General features: G+C 39.1%; 1 protein-coding gene across 1 annotated transcript in view; it reads left to right on the top strand.

Annotated features, from left to right (window-relative positions):
* USP8 (ubiquitin specific peptidase 8) overlaps window positions 1-22,490 on the top strand; it is a 113,942-nt gene that overhangs the window by 944 nt on the left and 90,508 nt on the right. The window lies entirely within an intron of this gene.

Raw genomic sequence — 22,490 nt, 5'->3', positions numbered from 1 at the left:
CTTGGAAAGAGGGCTTGAGGTCCAAGGTGCTGATCTCTGCTTCACTTAGTGGTTAGAAAATTCATTAAGGTCAAGATGACCTAGTTCAAGCACAGACTGACAAGCTGGCTGTGTGACCCTGGGCAAGTCATTTAACCTCTAGGGTTCAATAACTCTATACTAACTCATAACCTACTGGCTGTGTGTGTGACCCTGGGCATAACACCTTAACACTGAACACCTAGTTAGACTACTTATAAATTGATTAACCATTGCCAGTCTGAATTGGTTGAGTTTTCTCACCAGGCTTGAATATTTTAATTCACAAAGTAAAACAATTAAGTTAATTTGTATTTGCAGCCTGCTGTCCCATTTGGGAAAGTGAAAAGTTGGCTTCTCAACTGATTTTTGTTTTCTGGCTGTAGGGTTCCATAAGCTGTTTGCATACCCTAGGCAAGATTTGAACATTGATGAAGGAGTACAACATTTGAAAGTTGGCTCCCTTTGTCCTTTGGACTAGAGGCTTTGACCTTTCTGGGTAACACAACATACTTGATTTAAATACTTGTCATAGAAATCTGAATTTTCTGGCATTAAAATTTGTTGTTCAGTCCTGTAGGACTCTGTGACCCCATTTGAGATTTTCTTGGCAAAGATACTGGAGTGGTTTGCTATTTCCTCCTCCAAATCATTTTACTAATGAGGAATTGAGGCAGACAGGGTTAAGGGGCTTGCACGGGGTCACACAGTAAGTGTCTGAGGCTGGATTGGAACTCAGGAAGATGAGTCTTCCTGACTCCAGGCCCAACACTCTTATCAACTATGCCACGTAGCTGCCTGGCATTAAAATATGCACATTTATGAAAATTGTATCCCATTTCATCCATCCTCCCAATGTTTTACAACCCAGGCACCTTTGTCAGTAAGTGAGCATTTATTAAGAGCTTACTTTGTTGCAGATATTGTGCTAAGCACTTGAGAGTACATAGAATGACAAAAAGGCTCTGACTTCAGTGTGCACCTTCTAAAGGAAGAGACTACATGTAAATAATTAGCTACATACAGGATAATATCCAGAGTGCATGGAAGGTAGCCTGGGAAATGAAAGCCCTAATAGACTGAAGAACCAAGAAAGGCTGTCTGCAAAAGTTGGAATTTGAACTCAGTCTTGGCATGGGCAGATCTTGGAAATGCACTGAGGGAGGATGTCCTATTTGAGGGACTGCTTATAGGCCAATATAACAGGATCATAGTGTTCTCGGAAAAGGAGTAAAGTTTAAGAAGACTGGAAAGGCAAAAAGAGGCCAGGTTATAAAGAGCTTTACTTGCTAACCCTAATCATTAAAGCATGTAAGTCAGTGCTGGTGGTATCAAAATAACAAACAGACCCAGTCACCACTGTCCTCAAGTAATTTACTTTCTATTCCTAAATCTGCTTATTTCTCTTTTTATAAAATTTATGCAATATGGACTTATCAAGTTCTTGTTTACCTTTTTTTGAATTGACATACACAAAAAGAAGTAAATTGTAATTTTACTTATGAGTGTTGGATTTTTCCCCCACTGTTTGAGATCTTATAGCTAATAAGAGACTTAGCAGGTTTGCTTATTAACATTCACTTTTTTGTAACATGGTTTTTGAAAGAGTGCTAAGAGACATTTTTTTCATTTAAAAATCTGAAGGGGCAAGAAGACATAAAGGTTCAGAACTAAAAATAATGTTTGTGTAAGGACAATTCAGTGCTCATAGGAAACAATGAAAAGGATTAAATTAACAATTGAATGAAAATGTTTTAAAGAAAATGAAACAGTGAGTAACAAACCACAATTTTGCAACCTGGGTGTGGCTGCTTTCCTGGAAACATTTTTTTTTAAATCCGTGAAAGATTTTTCTGAAATAAACTAAATGTCAACTGCTAAAAGTTCAAAAATTGACCAAGTCAAATGGCAGGACTACAATTTATATGTTTATGTTCTCAGGCTTTGATGAGCATGTAATATACAGGTGAAATATGCTAGCAGTAACAGGTTGGGTGCTAATCAGGAATTAAATGGGATAGTATTGGGAGAGGGTGAAGTTCTATGAAAGAAGTCTGTGGCAAAATATATCATCAGGTAATATGAAAGAAAAAGCATTTTTATCACTTTTTATTAAAGATAAAGAGAATATAAGCATTTATTAGGCACCTACTGTGTGCCAAGCACTTTGATAAATGCTAAGCAAACAAAGTTAAAGTTATCCTCAAAGATCATAGATCTAGGACAGAAAGGGACCTCAGAGCCATCTAGTCCAACTCCCTCAGGTTTGGAGAAGTGGAATGATTTGCTGAAGATCATACGTCTAGTTTCTGGGGAGACATTTGAACCCAGGTCTTCTGATCCCAAGTCTGTTGCTTTCAAGGCCTAAGGTCACAAAGGTATTAAGTGACAAGCAGGATTTGAACTCAGCTTCAGTGCAAGAGCTCCTCCCAATATGCCTATTAAATTAAATATGTCTATCCCCACATTCTATTGGGGGAGACATGTACAAATATGTAAAAAATGGATACGGTGATTTGAGGGAAAGGTCCCAAGCACCGGTGGGATTTAGGAAAGGCCTTGTGTAAAGGTTGTACTCAAACTGAGTCTTAAAGGGGCCTTGGGACTCGGAGCCAGAAGTGAGAAGGGAGTAAGGTCCAGGAATGGGGATGGTCAATGCAAAGGCACAGAGGTAAGAAGTAAATTGCTATTATTAATAACAGTCCTCTGTTCTTTTTACGTGACAGTACATCTCTCATCAGCATTCCTTTGTACTGACCAACTCTATGCCTGGAATCCATTCCCACCTCTCTTCTACCTCATAGAATCCTTCAAGACAAAGTTCAAAAACCTCATATTTGTAGCCGTTCCCAATTCCCCCCCCCCCCCACAAACTGCTAGTGCCCTCCTTTACAACAGACTTGTAGTTAGCTACTTTGTACTTATGTATATAGATGAGGAAAGTAAAGTCTGAGTAGTTACATGTGTACTTCTTGTCTCCCCCTATTCCAATGTAAACTTTCTAGTAGAGAGTTTCATTCTTTGTAGCCCTTTGGATAGAGTAGACACTTAATAAATATTTGTTCCAATCCTGGAACTCACCCGTCATCAGTATTGCCCTGGGGCTCTTCTGATTGAAGGGGAAGGAGCTCCCAAAACTTCCATTGAAGGAGGGTTGCCAGGCCAGTCATTCCTTGTCTCACTCAGCTACACGCTATGCTCCTTTGGACTTCTCCATCTTAACTCCTTGACAGGTACATCCCCCCAGTCCCTTTTTATCGTCCTTTTGTGTGTGGTCTTCCCCCATTAAATTGTAAACTTCCAGGGGATGTGGATGGCCCTTTCTCACATTTGTATCCCCAGTGTTTATTTAGCACAGTTCCTAACACACAGCAGGCTCGTAATGTTTATTGATGACTGAAATATACTCTCTACAGCATCTCTCACTAAACCTCTTGTAGATTCCAAATCTAAAAAAGTTAGCCCAACAGATAAAATACAGTTGAATTTGGTACCAAAGGAACAAAGAGCTACATTTCATCTTCTGGTAATGTGAACATGAAGGTCTTTCAGTATTTTAGCCTCTTTTTCTACGTGTTGTATGTTTCTGTTCCTTTGGGTTTCTTTTCTTTTTTTTTAATTTGTGGAATAAAGCATTTTCATAACATAGTACAATAAAAAAAAAAGATGATTGTACATGGAATTGCAAATCTACTACTACAACTTGCTATTCCTTTCAAATGTACAACAAAATTATCGTGTAAATTTCCTTTTTTTTGTCTTTTTACTGCCCCTTTGGGTTTCTATTTAATTATATGGCCCTGTCTGCCTCCTAGGAGCTCTGTTTTAATTTTGTTAGCCTGACCACTTCAAAATCCACATCTTTGTTTTATATAACCAAAGCCTGTTGATATTGGTAGTACTGTGAAAAGTGCCCTGGCTCTGAAATCAGAGGAAGAGGAATCAAGTCCTGCTTCTGACATATTCTGGGGACTTTGGGCAAGTTACTTAGCCTCCCTGTAGCTCAGTTTCCTCATCAAGCCTAAAATTTCCTTTTTTCATCTTCTTATTGCTTCTGATTCTGCCCTTTGGGGATAAACAGAACAAGTTGAATCTCCTTTCCACATTACAGCCCATTAAATACTTGGACTTAACTATGATATTTCCCCTGAGTCTTCTCTCCCTGCTAAACATTCCTAGGTCTTTTGACTCCTGATTGCTCTCTACTGGATACTCTTCATAGAGCAACATTTTTCTTACATTGTGATGCCTAGAAATAAAACACAGTAGTCAATCAATTAACAAGCATTTAATTAAGTACTATACTAAGGACCATGCTAGGCCCCAGAGATACAGAAAGAAATACATACATATACTTATATATGTGTATATAAATATATAAATATGTGTTTGTGTGTAAAATTAAGAGGAAGAAAGATTACCTTCAGCCAAGAGAATCATGCCTGGAACACTTCCCTCCTCCCTTTTACCTGTTGACCTCCTTGGCTTCCTTTAAGTCCCACCTAAAATCCTACCTCTTTCAGGAAGCATTCCCTAACCCTTTTTAATTCCAGTGCTTTCCCTCTTAATTATTTCCTAATCATCCTGTATTTAGTTTGCTTTGTGTATTTTCTGTTGTGAGCTTCTTGAGGGCAAAGACTATCTTGGCTGTTATATCCCCAGGCCCTTAGGTGCTTGATAAATGTTGATTGACTTTGAAAGCCAGGGTTAGGTATACCTTATTTAGTTGGCTGTGGAGTATCATTGAATGACTACTCAGTGATCTCTTCAGCTTTCAAAGATTCAGTAATCTACCCAGATGGCTTTTTTGGGAGGGCAGGGCAGGGGTAGGTAGTTGACATTAAATGACTTTTCTAAGGTCACACAGCTAATAAGTGTCTAAGGTCGCATTTGAACTCAGGTCCTCCCAACTCCAGGGCTGGTGCTTTAGCCACCCAAATGACCTCAAGTCTGCATATCTGTCAATCAACACGGCTGACCTCTAGCAGCACAGGAACTATGCTGGGCCCTGGAAATACAAAGTCAAAAAGTACAACTCCCAAAGAGTTTACATTTTGTTGTGCATGTAGCTATGTTCTAAACTTAGTGTCCAAATAGTCATACTAGCAGATTGTGTCTTAGAAAAAAAGGCATTTCTCCCAGGGTTTTAGGAAACAATACTAAGAAGTTTCCCTAATGCTATCAGTTCAAGCTTCCATTCTAATATATTCTCCCCTAATATCAATCACTAATGATTAGTGCCCCAATATCATTTAACCAATTCACATCAATTAGCATTTACAAAGGGATATTTACTGAGAAAATATTGGCAAGATATAAAATTGGCAAAAAAATATGTAATATTTCTACGGTACAATGTACAAAATGTGAAATAACTGGCAGAAATACAAGCATTTCCTTCCTAACACTGGGGCTGGGGGTGAGAAAACCTCTCTTTTGTACTTCTTCCTAGCAAGAATGGGCTAAAAGGAGGTTCTACAAAGCATCCAGTTGTAGACTACCCATGGCCAATGGATAAGTCGTAGTCTCCCTGGGCTGGGTCAAAAGAAGCTGATATTCAGAACCCTCTCCCAGCATTAGACTCCTGCTCTTGGACTTCTGGCTCCAATATTGGTTGTATTTCACTCAATATCCCTGAACTGGTTGTGGAAGACTCTGTTCCATGTTGCCATTTATAGACTCCTTCTACCACCACCCCTCAACAGCTTCTCCTGTGAGATTCATTTAATCCATATTTATGATCCAGTCAGTATTCTGATTGCTGTTACCTACTGACTCCCAGAACATTCTTCCTTTCTCATTGAGTTCATAACATGGTTCATTCTTTCCACCCCAACTCCCACCTGCATACTATAGTATTTAAACATACATACTACCTTAAACAACCTAACTTCTGATTCTTTGAATTACTCATTTCCCACCATCATGCCATGTCGGCTATGTACAGAGATGGTCATACCCTTGAACTTGCTATCACAAGTGTTCTTCCATGTTCGTGAACTCTGAAATTCATTTATGTGATCATAATCTTTATCATTCTTTCCTTATACTACACAACCTATAACATTATTCTTTGTCCTCACCATGACCTTTAATCCCTCCATCCCTCACTTCTTTCCTAGGCTCTAACTCCTATACTGGCTACACTCTCCTTTCTAACCTGTCTCCACTTCCTTCAGTACTTAAATCCATTGTGCCCTAGCCATTTGTCAGCAAATGTTTATTAAGCATCTACTATGTGCCAGGCACTGTATTGAGTGCTAGGGATACAAAAATAGGCAAAAGATAGTCCCTGCCCTCAAGGAGCTTACAATCTAATGGTAATGGTCGAAGGATCATGCCTAGCCAAACCCCAACCTTGAATTACTCCCACTGAATACAGGTGTAGGGTGCAAACAAGACTGAATAAATGCAGCATGTCCCACTAGTCTTAGTGCAGTTTTAAGCTACTAAGGACTTGAGATACTCTGGATAAAATTATTTTGAAAATTTTAAAACCAATTGCTTAAAGCTACACCAAGACTTTGGAGATTCCCTGGATAAACTTATTTGAAAACTTCAAAATATTACATAAATGTCAGTTATTATTTGTTTTATATATAATTTATGTAGAACTTTAAGGACATGACAATAATTCTGTAAGGTAGATAATATAAGTATTACCACATCAACTTTAAAGAAAAGTGACAACACTGAGAGTTAATTAACTTGTTCCCTTCACAACTGTTAAGAGCCTGAGCTAGGATTTAAACCAGTTTTCTGACTCTAAATCTAGGACACTTTCCACCAAAGTCTGACTCTAACCTATCTTTCCGGCTTTATTCACATTATTTCATTACATACAATCAATACTCCAGCCAAATGGGATCACTATTTTCTGTTTGTACTCCAGCATTCATACAAATTCTCTTCCTATTTCCTTCCCAGTTCTCTATGAAATTCCTTGCTTTCATTAATGGCCTTGTTTGCTACTTCCTTGAAGATCATAGGCTTAAAAAGCAGAAAACACTTAGAGGTCAACTAGTTCAAGGAGATTGAAGCCATGAGGGGTTGAGTGATTTCTGTAAGTTCACATAGGTGGTGATTGACAGAGCCAGGATTCAAACCCAGGTCCTCTGAGTCAAAATACAACACTCCATTGCCTTCCCTCATACTTTTCACTGAAAGAAATCTTTCCCTCTTCAAATAGTCTCCTAGCATTTTGTCTTAATTTCTACTTTGTCTTTATCTCACGTTACCTTTTATTATGCTTATTTTGAGGCAGTCAGGTTTTAGTGACTTCCTTAGGGTCATAGAGCTAGTAAGTGACTGAAGTCTATTTAAACTCAGGTTCTCCTGACTCCAGGCTTGGTACTCTATCCACTTCACCACCTAGCTACCCCTATGCTTATTTGTCAGCATCTTATTACTTTGTGAGCTCTTTGAGGCAGGAACTGTGCTGTTTTTCATCTTTGTATTCCCAGGGCCTAACATTGTGCCTCATACATAGTAGGAATTTAAAATGTTTGTTAGTTAAAGTCCAGCTTTGATCCACATCACCTTAATACTCATCCTTTTTCATACTTGGAAAGCCTTAATAACCACACACAGTGACTTGTTTATTTAAGCTGATTTCTCTCATTTTAGTAGGACCTATAAGAGTCATAAATGCCAAACTGAAAGATGTTACTATTGAAATTAGCTATAGATCTCTAGAGAATTGCCTAAATACTTAGTCATAATGAGTTTATATGTGACGAAGCTGGGTGGTGCAGTGGATAGAGAACTAGACTTATCCTCAGGAAGAGCTAGGTTCAAACCTGCCTCAGACCCTTACTACTCATGTGACCCTGGACAAGTCATTTAACCTCTGACTCAGTTTCCTCATCTGTAAAATGTAAGTAGATGATAGCACTACCCTGGAGTCAGGAGGACCCAAGTTCAAATCCATCCTCAGACACTTGATGTTTACTAGCTGTGTGATCCTGGGCAAGTCACTTAACCCTGATTGCCTCAAAAATGAATGAATAAATAAATAAATAATGGCACCTTCCTCCCGGGGTCATTGTGAAGACAAAATGAAATAATATTTGTAAAGTGCATTGCAAATCTTAAAATGTTATATAAGTCATTTCCCAGTAGTCAAAAGAAATGAACAGTTCTCAAAAGAGCTTCAATGTATTCACAACCACATGGAAAAAATGCTCCAAATTACTAGTGATGAGAGAAATGCAAATCAAAACAACCCTTTATTTTTACCTCACACCCAGTACATTATTGGTGAAACTGTGAAATGGTACGTACCAGTTTGACAAGCAGTTTGGAATTATGCAAATAAAATGACTAAAATGTCCATCCCTTTGAACCAAAGACTCCATTACTGGGCTTATACCCCAAAAAGAACTTTTTGTGATAGCAACAAACTGGAAACAAAGTAGATGTCCGTCTCTTAAGAATGGCAAAACTAATTGTGGTACATGACTGCAATGGAATGTTCCTATGGTGTAAGAAATGGTATTTGTGAGAAATACAGAGAACCACAGAAAGATCTATAGGAGCTGATGCAGAATGAAATAAGTGGGCCAGGAAAACAATGTATGCTTTAACAACAATGCAAATGGAAAGAACTGCACTAAAAAACCAAAAGTAAAGGTAACAAAATTATCAAGATCAAACAGAACTTAAATGAAGAGATCACTCCCAACCTCCCCATTTGTAGGGGTAGTGTTCATGTTTTCAGACTTTTTCAATGTACTGATCAGTTATGCAGATTTTTTTTTCTTCTTAAAAGTAGTTTTTGTCATATGAGATAGCTCTCTAGGAGGGGAAAGGGAAGAGATACTTGGGATAACTAGTGATGTAAGAAACAGAAAAACATCAATAAAACGTTTTTAAAGTGCTGTAAAAATGCTATCATGATTATTATTATTATTACCTGCTAATAACCTTACGTGTGTAAGTATTTACATACTTCTTTCTACTATAGGATTTAAGAGCAATGGACACTGAACTTAGATTAAAATCAGGTGAGTTCAACAGTTTAAATTAAAATTTTGGAAAAAGTAAACTCAGCAATTTCTCCTAAGGGCCACCTCACTCTCTCTGAAAAATGCCACCTTTTCCTTAAAAGATCAAAGGGGAAACTCAAGCAATATTTATACCTATAGATAGGTTAGTTCCTGTTGTTGTTCTTGAGAGAGTCAAAAACAGCTAGCAGCTGTAACAGTTTTGTTAGTTTGAGCTGTGAAACACAACAGATACACTTGAGCAGCTGTAGTTTTCTAGTTAGCAAGATTTAGCACCTTATGCAGAAAGCTTAGTGTGGATGAGATGATAATTCAAATTAGGCAAATACATTATCCCAGAACCTAACATAAATTTGCCTGACAGGACTTGGGCAGAGTCCATCTCTCAAAACAAACAAAAAATCCAAAACCTTTAGCTGAACCACATGGGGCTAATAAATGAAATTGGCCCCTGAAATGGTCATATTTTTGAGCAACTGCCTAATTTTAGTTTTTGCTACCTGTGAAGTGACAAGTGCTGAACCAATGACTCCTCCCAAATAAGGAAGCCAATGCAGGTCAGCTGTCTGAAATTTAAAGTCTTAAGAGAATTGCCTAGGGCACTGACAGGGAACCGTCTTGCCCATGATCACAGCTAGTATGTGAAGCAGGATTTGAACTCAGGTCTTACTGACTCCCAGCCCCAGCTCTCTATTCACTGTGCCATACCACCTCTTTGAGCTGAAAGAAAACCAAATACTGAGGCCAGGGATTTATGCTTTCACTTCAGGCAGGTAACCAAGAGGTTCATCTCATTTGTAAAAGCAGTGATTCCCAATTCTGGGTTTCACACCACATTAATAGGAGCAGTAGTTCCATGGTTGCCTGCCACCTATTGTGCTGGCCCTCTACCCCTTTTGTGGATACGACTAGTTGTTTTTGTGGTAGGAAAGAAAAGGTTAGAAGTCATAGTCTAAAGAGAAACCACCATGTGATGGGGGAATGCTATTTGCAGCGTTGAACCTAAAAGCTAAAATTGGAAGTGAAAATTGGAGTGAGGACTTCAGAGCCACTTTATAGAAACTTTGGTTCTCCTACTTAGATGCTCCACTTGTGGTCTGCAGCAACTGCTACTTTTTTTATGCTGCTACAGGCAAGTTCCTGCTATTGTCCTCCCTCCCTTGGCTGCCTCCAACATCCTGGGGATCCCAAATGTCCTTCAGAAGATAAAATAATGAAGCTTGTTGCTTGGGGCATCAGTGCTGTGCTAGCCACAAACCTGCCCTTGATTCCAACTCCCAGGATCCCATGGCTCTATCTCTCTCAGCTGTCAAAACACCTAAGATAGGAAACTCCATTTCCTACTTATGAGGGAAAACAAAAAGGCCAAGGATCAACTCCTATTTCTTGAAGACCAAATGGCCTCAGAAGGGAAAAAAAAAGCCTCAGGGTCTTTCCCCTTTCTTCATGGTCTCTCAAGAAGGTTACTTATCATACCAACAGAGATGAGCTGAAGATATGAGACTGGTAGAAATCATTGATGCTTTTTAAATGACTCCAGTCATTTAATCACTTGAGCCAAAGAACCTCCCATTCATCATGGGGTCAGCTGACTGAACTGGTTGCACACCATCTGTGCAAGTTCTAAGATCTTTCCAAAATACTTACCTCACATGCTATCACAGCTATTCTGGAAACAGGGTCTGTAGTCTCTCCAATGGAGAAACTTTATCCCAGGTGCTCTGAGCATGTACTTTTTTTTTTTTAAAGAATTGACCACTCTTAAATGACTGATCTGTTCATTTGTGTCAGACTCTGCATGACCCCATTTGGGATTTTCTTGGCAAAGGTACTGGAGTGGTTTGTCATTTCCTTCTCCAGCTCATTTTACAGATGAGGAAACTGAGGCAAATAAGGTTAAGTGACTTGTCCAGGTTCACACAGCTAGTAAGTGTCTGAGGCCAGATTTGAACTCAAGAAGATAGTCTTCTTGACTTCAACCCCAGTACTCTTATCTACTGTGCCACCTAGCTGCCCCTTGGCAGCTTTTTGTAAAAACACTTATAAGTGTAAAACCTCCTCTGGACTCCCTCTTCCAACTTATATTTATGCTGGTAAGTTGATTCCTTAGTGGGAAGCTGTATACTTCTTCAGAGTTTCTGGAGTGTATCCATAAAGGAATGAGGGTTTTATCCATCCAGTATGTCTCCCATAGATTGTCAATCAACTAGCTAGACCTAATTAGCTTTTAGAAAACATAGTCTGATTTTTCCAGCCAATCACAAAATGTTTCCTCTGTGTGTGCGCGAGTGCTTGTGCATGTGCACACGCGCACAATGATAAGAGAGAAGAAGACTTTATATTCCCCTAATTAAGGTCTTGTTTTGTACATTGTTTATACAACTGATTAATTCAATTGAGAAATCTAGGCTTTTTCTGTTTTCATTTCTCCTGTATATGAATCTCTTACTCTTTTACATCCCTATTCCTTTATTATTATTCAAGACCTTTCACTAATTTAATCTTCTCCCAAAACTTAATTAATGAGACTCCACTCTATCTAAAATGGTATCCAAAAATCTTGAAGAACTTGGAGCAGCAGTGAGAAAAAGGAAAATGAGGGAGGCACTATCAGGAGAAATAAAGAGAAAAGAAAGGTAAAGCTCCACAGAAAATTGGGAGAGGCAAGTGGTAGGGAGAAGTAGGAAAGGATAAAGTAAAAATAACAGAATAGAAAGGCTAAGGAAGAGGACTAAGATTGAGGAATAAACTGAGGCTGATGGATGCTGAAATAATTTGTGAGACCACATGAGTAGGTAATTAATGTATTCCTGAAAAGTCTTGTATATACTGAATCATTTTAAGTATGACAAAAGACTGGTCAGGAATATTACTGTGAATCTTTCTGTAAAACATCATTCTTTTGTAATGTGAACAGTTTGGGAGGGATTAAATTTAAATATTTTCATATATTGGGATAGCTTTGCCAAAGTTAAGATATAAAAAATAATGTATGAAGTTAAAAAAAAAACATTAAAGTATCTTTAAAATAAGAAAGAGGAAAGGAATGAGGATATGCCAGGATGGGACTACCTCATCATTTTATAATTTTGTCTAGCCCTAGAGACATTCCTAAGGGACTAAGATTATCATTCTACCTAATGGCTAAAGGAAGTGGGTGGCATCTAAAATTTTTCCATGCTTAATTTTTTAGCATTTATTTCACAGTAGGGGTAAAATATCTCATCATCCCAAAGTCAGCAAAGAATAGTGGAGGATGCTACATTTAGGGGTCAGAGGAACTGGGTTCTAATCTTAGCCCTGCAGCTTATTTTCTATGTGACTTTGGAGAAATATTTAACCCTACCAGGTCTCTGTTCCTCGTCTATGCAATAAGGGGATTGGATTAGCTGGCATTTAAGGCCTTTTCCAGCTCTATGACCATTAAGGTGGGTATTCTGCAAATTTCTTTCCTTGTAACCTTTTTCTTCCTTCTCCTCCTCCCTTCCTTAGTGATTTTATTTGCTCTTAGGCCTCTTTTTAAAAAAATGTTTTATTTTTAATTTATAGAATAAAAAACCAATTCTATAACATTGTATAATAAAAAGATGATTGCACATAACACTGCAAACTATTATGTACAACATGCTATTCCTTTCTAATATATAATAAAGTTATCATGTAAATTTATTTTTTTCTTCTAACCCCCCCTGCCCTAGAGATGGCTACACACAAATAGGTTTATATATACATATATGTACATATATATGTATACATATCTACATGTAAAATTATTCTGTACATCTATTTGTCAGATCTTTCTCTGGATGCAGATAATATCTTCATATGTCCTTTATTTCTAATTTGTATATTTATAATAGTCAGAATTACTTAGTCACTCAAAGTTGTTCTTTTTCTTTTTTTTTCAGGCAATTGGGGTTAAGTGACTTGCCCAGGGTCACACAGCTAGTAAGTGTCAAGTGTTTGGTCTGAGGCCAGATTTGAACTCAGGTCCTCCTGACTTCAGGGCTGGTGCTCTATCCACTGCGCCATCTAGCTGCCCCCACTCAAAGTTGTTCTTAAAACAATACTGTTGTTAGTGTATAAAATGTTCTCTTGCCTTTTTCTTAAATTGCCACTACCCTAATTCTGGCCTTCATTACTTCATGCTTAGGCTTTTACAGTAACCTAATATGGTTCCTTTGCTTCTGGTCTTTCCCTTTTCCAATTCTTCCTGCTCAGTTTTACCTTGTTAATTTTCATAGACTCAAGTCAACAAGAGTTATTAAATACCATGTGCCAAGCACTGTACTATGGACTGACTAGGTATACAAATACAAAAATAAGAAACGTGTCTGCCCTGAAGGAGCTTACAATCCACTGGGGATACATGTGCACAGATAAGTAAATACAAAATAGATGCAAGGTAAATACAAAATAATTTGGGGGTGGAGTACAGAGCAATAATGATTGAAGAGTTCAGAGAAGGCTTTGTGCAGCAAGTGAAAATTAAGCTGAGCCTTGAAAAGAGCCAGGAGTGAAGAAGATGAACGTTCCAGGCATGATGAAATGCCTGGGGAACCGTATGGCCTATTTGCCTAGAATATTTGGATGGGAGAGAGTAGTAATGTGAAAGCAGTCTGGAAACATAGGATGTAGCTATAACAATCACTGTGAAAGGCTTTAAATAACAGAGGAGTTAATATCTTACCCTAGAAACATCAGAAAGCCATTGAAAATTTGTGAGCAGGGGAATAACACTGTAAGACCTGTGGAAAATTGATCTGTCAGCTGGATGGAAGACAGATTGGAAATGGAAGAGACTAGAGGCAGGTAGTCCAAATGGGAGCTTATTGCAATAATCTAGGTGAGAGGGGAGGTGAGCCTGATGACCTTGGCTGTGTGAGTGCCAAGAGGAGATGGATAGTATAGGTGTTGTAGTAAAACTTACAGACATCAGTCAACTCATTAGATAGTTGAGGGTGAGAAAGAGTGAAAAGTCAAGGATGACTCTGAGGCTGTCAAAATGCATTACTGGATGGAGATATTGATAGAGATGAAGAAGTTCATTGGAGTGGTGGGGGGATGGAGGTGGGGGAAGGGGTAGATATAATGAGGTGTTTTTTTTTAACATAGTTTGAAATGCCTTGAGGCCATTTTGATGAAGCTATCCATCAGAGAATTGGGGTTGCTAGAACAGCCTCCTTGTACATTATTCCCTTTCCCAAATTCTATGGTCCATTCAGTCTGACTCTCTTTATACTCCTCACACAGAGCTGATTCCTAGTTCTCTACCTTTACACTGGCCATTCTCTCCTGTCCAGGATGTGCTCCTTCCTCACTTTTGCTTCATAGAATCTGTCTCTTCAAGATGCAGCTTAAAGCACAGTCTTCTACAGAAAGCCTTTCCTGATCCCCATAATTGTTGTTTCTTCCCTCCCAAATTGACTTGTATTTATTCTGTATGTTGCTATAATTGGGGCAGGGGGATATCTACAAGGGGACCCCATCCTCAGAGCATGCATAACATGCTTTCCTGCTGCATATGGAAGAGACTGGGGAACTCGTTTCTGGAAAGATATGCTGATGTAATAGCAGGCAGTGATTACTGACTACTATTTCTAGACATTTATCAGTGAAGAGGGGGAGGATTATAAACTAGAAGGGCAGGAGAGTCAAAGTAATAATTTTTTGTTTGTTGGTTGTTTCGTTTTAGCATGAGGGATCTTCCCCATTGGATGGGGAAGAGAGGAGGGAATGATTATCAGAGAAGCAATATCCTGGGGGATGGAATCAAGGACCTTAGTGGAAGATTAGCACTGGCAAGAAAGAGGGCTATCTAATCTTCTGAGATTGGAGAAGAGCACAGATGAGTTGATAAAAAGTTTTTGGTTTTTCCATACAGATGGAATCACCAGGAGTAGGCTGACCAAAACTGACAGGGCTGAAGCATAAAGTCTTTGTTGAAAGTGTTCCCTTATACATGATGTTATACATCTCCACTGATGCTAGGACTTTTATGATATCTGTGAGATTTGAAAGAGGTATCCTTGGCCCAACTTCCACATTAAGAATGACTTTTTTGTCATTTAGGGAATTATTGACTAAGTTGTGGCTAACATACATCTGATGAGTACACAGGTCTCTGGAGGGAAAGTTCTGTGGCCCCCAGTATCCCAAGGAGGGAACCAGATGGGCCTAGAAATGGCAGTAGCCAGAAATGACAGCAGAGTGGTAAGAATGCCTTGATCAAGAGGAAGAAGTCCTGGACAATGCTCAGTTCCAGGACCAAATAGAAGTGCTCCTGAACCAAGCAGGAAGAGCCAGAGCCAATGAGCAGCAAGGGACAAAGGCGCAATGTGAAGGAGAAAACCAGACCTTGCCCTCCCTTAGTTTTATGAATGAGGAATTCAACTCTTTATTAATCCTCAGTTCTTTCCCCTTTCAGAGGGGCTTCACCCCGAAGGCTGTCCTCTAAGACTGTAGAACTGTATAGATCCCTGAGGGAAGTGGGCCTCATCAGTTGGTATGGGAGAGTGGGCTTTGGTAGACATCTTTTGTGCTTTGCATTTTCCAATAGTTTCAACTCATTCCAATTCCACAAACATTTATTAACCTCCTACTGTCTGCAAAATACTGTGCTAGGTGCTGGGGATATAAAGTCAAAAAAGACAAGAAAAAAAAACAGCCCCTGACCTCAAGGAGCTTACATTCCACTGGGAGGATAAAACATGTACACAGATAATTAAATTCAAAGTATATACAAAGTAATTTCAAGAGGGAGCAAGGCTAACAACTAGGATAATCACCTTGCAGGAAGTGGAACCAGAGGTGTGCTTTGAAGGAAACTTGGGGTTTTAAGAGGTGATGAAGAGGAAGGAATTCATTCCAGACATGGGGGAACCACCTATTCGTATCACAGAGGCATGAGGTAGAATGTTTTGTGGAGAGAATGGCTAGCAGGCTAGTTTAACTGGGATAAAGAACACATAAAGAGGAGCAAAATGACCTGACTAGTCCAAAGAAATGGGACACTTGGGTCTAGACTTTGTCAGCTTTTTAAAATATATTAAAAACTAACTTACTATCGGCACAAATACCACATATACATACAAGCCCTTAAAAAAAAGAAAATAGGATGCCCCACAGTCACCTTAAATTATGTCCACAGCTGAATTCTCCTGCCTTTTAAAGAGATATTCCTTCCTAGTTCTCTCAACCAGTGAAGAAACTGAGACCCAGAGAAGGACAGTGATGTAAACACAGTCATGCAGGTTAGTAACTGAAGCAGCCTGGATTTGAGCCTAGACCCTCTGATCCAGCATTGATTCCCTACCACCCTTTTATCCTAAGTGATCAGAACTTTCCAAGGGAACAGAATAAAGCAATAGCAGAGGAAGAATTAGAATTCATAGTCCTGTAGTTTTCCCTCCTTTTTGGGGGGGGCAGGTTGAGGTGAGAGCAGGGAGAGAAGTGGATCTGTGATTTCATTAGCATAAGGAGCCCCAGATAAAGAAACTCCCTCTACTCATATACCTGCTCAATAGTATAGTGTTAGATTGTCCAAGGTCATATAGTTGGTATGTATCCAGTGTGGGACTTGGACCCACATATTCCTGACTCCAAGGCCCCCTTTCTAACTAATAAGCCACCCAGTCTGTATTGTTGCCCCTGAAAACCTTGTACACAGCTTTTCTGCTAGATCATGAAGATGAATAAGCAGCCAGTTTCTAAATATGAATTAAAGCAGCAGAATGAGCTCATCTAACTGCTTAATTGCCAATATCATCCTTTCCAAAAAGACTTTCCAAAAAGCTAGGTCTGTAGGGTTTTGCTTAATTGTTTCCAGTTGTTTTAAGGGGTGGGCTCAATGGGGGTGGGAGGGAAGAAGATATATGTCAGGAAATGGCTAACAAAACCAAAAGGCATTAATAACACTTTTTAAAAAAACATTTATAATGTGATTGTGCCATACCTCTAAAGCCCTGAAGCAGCACACATTTTAATATAGGAGACAATATGAAAATCTCATGTGCTTGTCTTTTACATATATGTGTGTGTGTGTGTGTATGCACATGTATAATGTAAATGAAATGTAATCTCAGAAAGAAGAAACGGGTGAGTGGGGAGGAGAGGCAGAAAAAGGTCTGTAGAAGGTGGGATTTGAGTTGAGTTTTGAAAGGAAGCCAGGGAAGGTAGGAGTGGATGATGAAGAAGGAGAGTATTTTCCTCTGTAGCTATGGGGGTAGCCAGAGTAAATTTGAGGCCCATGTCTTCACTTTACTGTCCTCCACAAACTCTATCATCTAGCTATGCTTTCCTATTTGCTATTCCTCGAACATTGCACTCCATCCCTGACTTCATGCATTTTCACCATTTATCTTCAATGCCTGGAATACTCTCTCTCCTTATAGAGTTCATGGAGGGAAGTAAAGTGTAAGAAGACTGGAAAGGGAGGAAGGGGCTAGATTGTAAAAGGCATTAAAAGGCAGAGGATTTTACATTTGAGCCTGGTTATAGTAGTGAGTCACTGGAATTTATTGAGTTAGGGAAGGGGAGGGGAGTGCTACACTTTAGAAAAATCAGTGAGTGGAGGATGGTTTGGAGTAAAGAGAGACCTGAGACAGGAAGACCAGTTAGAAGACTATCAAAGTGGTCCAGGAGAAGAGGGATAAGAGCTTGTAATAGGGTCATGGCTATGTGAATGGAAAAAAGGAAATTACATGAGAGATGGAGTGAAAGTAAAAAGGACAAGATTTGACCACAGATTAGACATGCTGAAATGACTGGCAGTGAGAAGTCAATGATGACACTGAAGTTGTGTGCATGGGTGACTGGAAAAATGGTGGTTCCCATGAAAGAAAGAGCAAAGTTAGGAAGAGGGGAAAGATAATGAGTTCTGTTTTGGGTATGTTGAGTTTTGGGTGCCTACAGGACATCCAATTTGAGATATCTAACTTGGTGATTCAAGACTATAGCTATGGAGAGAGAGTGGGGTTGGCTATATACATTTAGGAATGACATACATGAAGATGATAGAAGAAAACATGAGAGCCAAAGAGATACCAGAGTGGGAGAAGAGAAGGGGGCCCAAGACAAACCCTTGGGTTCATCCACATTTAATGAGCATTAACTGGATAAAGATGCTACAAACTGAGAAGGAACAGTCAAACAAAAAGAAAACCAGGAGAAAATAGTGTCACAAAAACCTGGAGAGAAAAGAATATCAAATAAAAGGAAGTAATGGACAGTTTCAATGCTTCAGAAAGAGCAAGAAGGATGAAGACTGAGAAAAGGTCAATAGTTTAGACAATTGGGGCAGGTAGGTGGCACAGTAGATAGAGCACCGGCCATGGAGTCAGGAGAACCTGAGTTCAAATCCAGCCTCAGACACATAACACTCACTAGCTGTGTGACTCTGGGCAAGTCACTTAATCCCAATTGCCTCACCAAAAAAAAAATAGTTTAGACAATTAAGAGATCATTGCTACCTTTGGTGAGAACAGTTTCAGTTAAATAATGAGATTAGAAGCCAGATTATAGAGGATTTAGAAATGAGAGAAGAAGAAATAAAGGTAGCTAGTGTGGACAGCTTTCTCAGGCAGTTACCTGAAAAGAGAAATATAGATATGGGATGATAGCTAGAGACATAGGTATATTTATAAGCAACAGGGAAGGAGCCAGGAGACGGGGTGAGATTGAAGAAAAGAATGTAAGGATGGTAGTTGGGGCAGATGGTAAGAGATGGAATTAAGAGTCTCTATAGAAGGGGTTGCCTTAGCAAGGAGGAGGGCTTACCTCTTAATTGGAGACAGAAGAGGAGGAGATAGTGGGGGAAGTTGCATGAGTGATATAAGAAAAGGAGGAAGGGAGAAGAAAGAACCCTCATCAAATAGCCAGTGTGTGTGTGTGTGTGTGTGTGTGTGTGTGTGTGTGCGCGCGCGTGCGTGCGCAGTAGGAAGTGAGGTCCTCAGCTTGAAAAAAGGAGGGAAGAGGTATTGTGCGAGGCTTTAGGATGGATAAAAAGGTTTAGAGTAGATGTTGTGGTGAGTGGGATATCAAATCAATTAGGTAACTCTTTTACAGCTGGTGGCATAGTGGATAGAGTGCCAGGCACATGGTCAGCAAAACCTGAGTTCATATGTGGCTACAGACACTTACTATCTGTGTAACCCTGGGCAAGTCACTTAATCCTATTTGCCTCAGTTTCCTCATCTGTAAAATGATCTGGAGAAGGAAATGGCAAACCACTCCAGTATCTTTGACAAGAAAACCCCAAATGGAGTCACAAAGAATCAGACACGGCTGCAAAGAACTAAACAACAGCAATGTCATGAGGGAGCTCTAAAAGAATTGCTTTGCTGCATTGAGGGCACGGTTGAGATAATGTAACATAAATCTGTAGATGGAGTGAATCAGCAAACTTCTGTGATTTTTCTATAGCAAGTGAAGAAGGTTGAAGAAAGTGGATGGTAGGAGTAATCCAAGGTTGGAGTTTCACAAGGCATGATTTTTGGATAGGACAAGGAGGCAGTAGATTCAAATGTAAAAGATAGTGAGTTGAACTCATTGAACAAGGGTAGAGATAGGTTAGAAAGGAGTATGTGCAGGGGTTATAACCTGAGGAAGGACTGAGGGGTGGCAGGATTGTAGGTCACAGTGAGGACACAGATTTGGGAGTTGTAAGACATAGGGAAAGAGAATTATAAAAAAATTACAATCACATAAGAGAATTTAAGAGTTGATGAACGTGGAAATAGAACCGTTGTAGGTGATGGCAAGACCAAAGGTGTGATCGTCTCTGTGTGTAGGTGGGGGTAGAATGGAGGAGTAGGAGATGGGAACTTTGCAGATTGAGGAAACAGGAAGTTGGAGCCTGTACTCACTTCATTGTACCATATTTCAAACATGTAAAGACGAAGTTCCCTCTTTATTCATAAAGTTATAAAAACTTTAAAATGGTTTCCTGTTAAAAGTGAATCAGAATAATTGACATCTTCTTGATTCTGTTTAAAGTAAGACCTTCATAGGTGACCCTCTCCAAATTGTTTTGAGATGTAGTAGGTAGGATGTCTTATGTTAGAAGTGGAAATGGTCAGTGTGTCATTACTTAACACTTTGCAAATATCTTAAAATAGAGGAATAGGCCCAGGAAAATTTAATGCATCTTTAAATGACTTTAATAGAAGAGTACTTTGGCTATGAACTCCTGTTGACATTTCTAAAATCTCCTTTATGGCATTTCAGTCAAACCAGTATTTACAGAATCCCTACTACACAGTCTGTAAGAGGCAGCCTAGGGTAATAGATAGAATACTAAGCCTGGAGTGGGGAAGAACTACATTCATATCCTCCTTCTGACGTTAACTGGCTGTATAATTATGTCCAAGTCACTTAACCTGTATGTGTTTCAGACAACTCCCTGGGATTTATTTACTAAGTGATAGAGGGAATTGGCAGCTAGGTGGTGCAGTAGATAGAGTATTGGAACTTGAGTCAGGAAGACCCAAGTTCAAATCCTGCCTCAGACGCTAGGTGTGTGACCTGGGCAAGTCATTTAACCCTGTTTGCTCATCTGTAAAATGAGCTAGAGAAGGAAATAGTAAACCACTCCAGTATCTTTGCCAAGAAAATCCTAAATGGGGTCACAAAGAGTTGTACACAACTGAAATGACTTAACAACAATGAGGGGATTAGATCTATGTTGATGGAACAAATTCCAATACCAGGAGGTCTCCTTATGATTGCTATCAGATGTCCTTGATGTATTTGTGTATACTTAACTTTGGAAGTATAAAATTGTCCCTACCTATTTGGGAAGACAGCCAGTAGATGTTATTTGAATTTTTGTTATGTATAAAGGTCTGGGTTAGGTGCTATGATATGTCTTATTTTAATGGAAGACCTAGTGAAAGAGCAGGATATCAGATGTTAAAAACTGTTTTTCAGTAAGTCATCCATTTGTGTACATGTTTGGGCAGGGCTTGAGAAAATGACAGCTTTGTTCCCCCATCACTTCATACTGTCAACTCTGCATGAGAGACAAGAATGTGAATGTAAATTTCACAGAGGTAGCTGTTTGGCATAGTGGATAGAGCTCTGGACCTAGAGTTAGAAAGACCTGAATTCGAATCCAGTCTCAGACAAGGACTAGCTATGTGACCCTAGGCAAGTCATTTAACCTCTGTTTGTCTCAGTCTCCTCAAATGTAAAATGGGGATAATGATACTTTCCTCTCAGGGTTGTTGTGAGGATCAAATAAGATAATATTTGCAAAGTGCTTAGTACAATGCCTGGCACATAGTAAGTGCTATATAAATGCTTATTCCCTCCTTTTCTTCCCTTCTTCCCAAAAGGAAAACAATGAGGTGTAGTTGAAAGATGGCTGGATTTGGAGTGAGAATTTGGGTTTTCAACCCAGTTCTGCTATTTAGTACTTATATGACGTTGGACAAGTCCCCTTAACTTCTCTGGACCTCAGTGCCCTTAGGGGCACAAGTTTGGGACAGTTTCAGGTAAAGTTTTCAAATCATCAAAATCTAAATTATGAAATAAAGATTCCCTAAATTGTTTAATATTTTAACAATATGATGAAAATAATTTGATCTGAAATGTTCATATTCCCAGACACAGTAATTACAATATAGGGAAGCAGCATGGTATTATGGAAAGAGCCATGTACTGGGGGTCAGAAGCCCTGGATCCAGTCTCTGCCTCTGCCATTTACTAGCCAATTTTGAGGAAATGAACCTCTCTGACCCTCAGTTTCCTCATCTATAAAATGAAGTCTCTTGATTAGATGATCTCCAAAGTCTCTTCCATTTCTATTATTCTATGATTCTGTGGCATCAGGAATTTATTTTATCAGAGTCTTTCATATTAGAAGATGTTGCTATTACAATATTCCTATCAGAATCTAAAACTATCAATCTTTTCATACCCTATATACCTGAAGACTCTCTTGATATGTAGTTTTAGCCACAAGATCTGTCTCTTGCACTTTTGTCTCACTATGTCATAGCTTCCTTGTCCCAAATGCACCATTCTTTTAACTATTGCTGTATGATAATTGGGTCTGTGTGTTATAACTGTTTACTAGTACTCCTCATCTAACCTATCTTATTGTAACAATGAGAATGTTATAACCCTTGCTAAGGGATTGTTGGCTGGCCAAAGACTTCCTTGGGATTTGTAGTTCTTTTCAACTTGGGAAGAGAGAAGAACCTAACTTGCCTAGGGAGAGCAGGGAGCAGCTTGTGTCTGCCACATCTGTGGATCCCTCCTTTAGGAATGTAAGAAATTACCTCTTTCTAAATGGACAAGCTAGAAGGTATGTATTACTGTGTGTGTCTTCTGTTGAAAAATACATTTGCTCAATTTAAATTTCTTTCTTTAATAATATTTTATTTTTTCCCACTTATATGTGAAGACAATTTTTACATTTACTTTAAAAAATTTTTTTGAGTTCCAAATTTTCTCATTCCCTCC

Source organism: Phascolarctos cinereus, unplaced genomic scaffold, assembly GCF_003287225.1.
Source record: "Phascolarctos cinereus isolate Bilbo 61053 unplaced genomic scaffold, phaCin_HiC Scaffold_3;HRSCAF=262, whole genome shotgun sequence".
NCBI lineage: Eukaryota > Metazoa > Chordata > Mammalia > Diprotodontia > Phascolarctidae > Phascolarctos > Phascolarctos cinereus.
The sequence above is the reverse complement of the archived record's forward strand: the minus strand, read 5'-3'. Positions and strand labels throughout refer to the sequence as shown.